The 2,813-nt window shown below is 43.2% G+C and overlaps 1 protein-coding gene across 1 annotated transcript in view; it reads right to left on the reverse strand.

Annotated features, from left to right (window-relative positions):
- Window positions 1–2,325, reverse strand: part of LOC101845843 (solute carrier family 22 member 7) — a gene marked incomplete in the record, with an annotated part of 111,993 nt that extends 109,668 nt beyond the window's left edge. Inside the window, 1 exon segment of the mRNA XM_035969147.1 lies at window positions 1,732–2,325.
- Window positions 2,326–2,813: the final 488 nt, after the last annotated feature.

A 2,813-nucleotide genomic window follows, 5' to 3' on the forward strand; every position in this document is an offset into this window, starting at 1 on the left:
CCCCCCCACTTCCCTTCTGTCTGTCTGGTCGGCCTGCCTAGTCCGGCACAACATTAAGAGTTGGCGGGGATATCGGTGAGAGCGACGAGAGCAAATCCGTGACAGAGCAATTTAATGAATTTGAGGAGAGCGGTAACGAATTGGTTTTCCAACTAAAGTTGACGGGGCGTGTTCAGAGCCGGCAGGCCTTTACTCGTTTGTTTGAGTGAAAGAACAGGCCTTTACTCGTTTGTTTGAGTGAAAGAACAGGCCTTAAGCCTTTACTCGTTTGTTTGAGTGAAAAAACAGCACACTGACACAGTAATGGGCATTTAGTCAGAAAGAAAACCATGCGCTAGACGTACGAAGACAGATGAAGAAAAGCAACAGCCTACCATTGGCATTCTCCAAACGCCAGTTAAACTAGATTCTAGCACACGAACGGAAGGAGAGACGGCAGGATATCCAACCCTTAGAAGACTGACTGAGAGTGTACAAAAACAGACGAAGAAGGGATGTGGAAGTAATGAGAGATTGTTTTGGACGGCGTTGGTAGTTGGTGGGGCGGTGGGAAGAGGAAGGGGAAGGGTAAAGGAGGGGGGGGGGGGGGGTACTTGATAACCAGGATAGGGTGGCGAAGGGTAGTTAGTGTAGTCACAAAGAGAGTGGGGAGATCGGTAATAAATCTACAGCTTTATACCTTCCATTAGTCTTAATTTGTTCTGCTACAGAATTTTAAAAAAACTGAGACGAGTCGGGGGCTAGGAAGGAGAAGACAGATAAAAAGAAACCAAAATGGTGCGGAGGAGAGAAAGAGATAGGACAGGAGAAGGAAGAAAGAAAAACAAACAAAAAAAGACTATGGCTAGTGTTGCTGGGGGGGGGGGGGGTGTTCTTTTCTAGCTGCTTCCGCCGTGAAAGCCCTATCCCACACTTCCTTCAATGTTATACGTCTCGACTTCTATTCCAGACTGCTAGGTTATTTTTTCCTCTAAAGCCAGGCAAATGAACAGACTTTGAGATGATACCAATAACTTCACATGCCCGAAAATTCGACCAGGACCTGATTCCACCTCGTCGCGACCCATATGCTTCTCGAGAAAATAACAGCCTTACGACGATACAATTCAATTTTATTTTCACTAGTTGCCGATGCCTGTTTGTTTTTTGAGGTGACGTTGATGAGTGCGTAGCTGTTAACCCTTGTGCAGATGAGCCCGACGAAGCGTGTGACCCGCAAAAAAATTTTTTACAGGAGATGGTAGTATTGGGAAGGGGAGGTATGCAGCATCATTAATGTTTTTGAAGGAGCTTTGTGTGGGTGCGTGTATGTGTTTGAGAGAGGGGGCGAGACCAGGGAAAGAGAGGGGGGAGGGGAGAGGTGAGAGAGGGGGGGGAGAGGAAAGAGAGAGAGAAAGAGAGAGAGGGAGAAAAAAAAGAGTGAGAGAAAGAGAGAGAGAGGCAGAGACAGAGAGACAGGGAGAGACAGAGAGAGACAGAGAGAGACAGGGAGAGAAAAAAAAAAAAGAGAGAGAGAGAGAGAGAGAGAGAGAGAGAGAGAGAGAGAGAGAGAGAAAAGATAGAGAGAGAGAACGCGATCAATTCCAGCAAACAAACCCCAGAAAATTACTGAATTAAAATCCATTAATCTGTGTGTCAGTCAAGAACTGTCTCCGCTTTTTTTTTTATTCTTTAAAAGAAAATTAATTAGAGAACTGTACGCAGATACTAAGAACACATTGTTATACTTACTGACTGTGAGTCCCGACTTGAAACTAGCTCCACGTAATTCGATAATAATAATAATAATGATATGTTTCTCTCTCTCACTCCGTGGAGAAGTACGAAATAATGTCGTTTCTGCGCCAGCTCTCCAGAGATAGATCACATACTGCTCCGACGCGACGACCTCGTCGACTTACGACAATGTACACACAGGTCAAAAGGTGAACCAGTGCTCTAAAAAAAGAAAAATAATTTTTTTTTTTTAAAGAAGAAGAAAAAGTTGCATAAATTTTTTTCCTAGCCTCAAGTCAAACAAGAATGTTTGTTTAGAACAGAAAGTAGGTAACAAAACAGATCTGAAGGAAGGATCATACAAGGGGACAAAATGTAATATCTCAGCCTATCTTGTGTTCGCATGAGGAAGCCTTGACGATTTCGTCCCTCGTTTTGATAAAAAGGTATCGATACTTACACTGAGAGAGGTGACGTTTAGGGTGAGAGGTCAAGCTGAAGGTGCATCATAATATATTCAATGAGGAGGTGACCTCATTACTGTTTGTAAGCACGCTGTCACCGCAGTTGTATGCAGTGTGCAGTGTGCAGCGCTTCTTACTGGGCTCATTAGTTATTCAGTGGAGAAGGAGAAATGGTTTGAAAAGAAAGAGAGGTAGGAAGGAAGGAAGGAAGGAAGGAAGGAAGGAAGGAAGAAGAAGAAGAAGAAGAAAAAGAAGAAGAAGAAGAAGAAGAAGAAGAAGAAGAAGAAGAAGAAGAAGAAGAAGAAGAAGAAGAAGAAGAAGAAGAAAGAAAGAAGAAGAAGAGGAAGAGGAAGAAGAAGAAGAAGAAGAAGAAGAAGAAGAAGAAGAAGAAGAAGAAGAAGAAGAAGAAGAAGAAGAAGAAGAAGAAGAAGAAGAAGAAGAAGAAGAAGTCTAGTTGAATAAAAAAAAAAAAAGGGTGGGAGATGTGTTATTGAGTGAAAGATTGAAAAATGTTCGGGGGGGGGGGGGGGGGGGTTAAAGGGGAAAAAACTCTAGAAGACGAAGTATTTTGGGTCTAAGAGAGGGAGCATTCCTCTGCCAACTCTTCTTAACCTTCAATGACAAGACAATTCC

This window comes from Aplysia californica, unplaced genomic scaffold, assembly GCF_000002075.1.
Source record: "Aplysia californica isolate F4 #8 unplaced genomic scaffold, AplCal3.0 scaffold00120, whole genome shotgun sequence".
Lineage (NCBI taxonomy): Eukaryota > Metazoa > Mollusca > Gastropoda > Aplysiida > Aplysiidae > Aplysia > Aplysia californica.